The sequence below is a fragment of the Rousettus aegyptiacus genome, unplaced genomic scaffold, assembly GCF_014176215.1.
Source record: "Rousettus aegyptiacus isolate mRouAeg1 unplaced genomic scaffold, mRouAeg1.p scaffold_m13_p_14, whole genome shotgun sequence".
Lineage (NCBI taxonomy): Eukaryota > Metazoa > Chordata > Mammalia > Chiroptera > Pteropodidae > Rousettus > Rousettus aegyptiacus.
This window is the reverse complement of record NW_023416289.1, coordinates 28,651,528-28,652,191: the sequence shown is the minus strand read 5'-3', so window position 1 is coordinate 28,652,191 and position 664 is coordinate 28,651,528. Positions and strand designations below refer to the sequence as shown.

Here is a 664-nt window from a genome sequence, read left to right as displayed (position 1 = left end):
ATTGTCTGAAAGCAGGTAGATCATAAACTCCGCGTGGGCAGGGGCCGTCTGGCTTGTTCTTCTCTGTGTGCTCCTGGCACTGGTGGGCACTCTGTAATCTTGAATACATGACTAAATGGAAGAGGTCAGACTGCCTAGTTAGGAACCTGAGCCCCTTATAGTGGTGGATGCTGTCTTGTTGGAGACTTTCACCTGGGGACCCATGACAGAGAGCATATGTGTGGGAAAGCTTGGTTTCACTCACCCAGGCTTATGTTTTACTGTTTTATTTGTTTCTATTAAAATTTTTATTTTATTTTATTTATTTTTTAATGCCTGTAGCACTTGGTATTCCCAGGTGGTCTCCCATCCAAGTAGTAACCAGGCCCGACCCTGCTTAGCTTCCGAGATCAGACAAGATAGAGCACGTTAAGGGTGGCATGGCTATAGACTAAAGTTTTTATTTTGAAAAAAAAGTGGCTTACGCATAGAAAAATTACCAGATTTTACAAAGAACTCTCATATTTCTGTCACCTAGAGTCACCTATTGCCAATGTTTAGCCGTATTGTATTTGCTCTTTCTCTCTTTCTCGCTTTCATGGTCAACATCGTTGTAATCATTGTTTGTTTCTTTATTTTTGATGAACTCTTTGAAAGTAACTTGTACGACCTGTCCCTTTTTGCT

General features: G+C 41.1%; 1 pseudogene; it reads right to left on the bottom strand.

Moving 5' to 3' along the window:
• Positions 1-312: 312 nt before the first annotated feature.
• On the bottom strand, positions 313-431 carry LOC118611771 (annotated as a pseudogene).
• Positions 432-664: the final 233 nt, after the last annotated feature.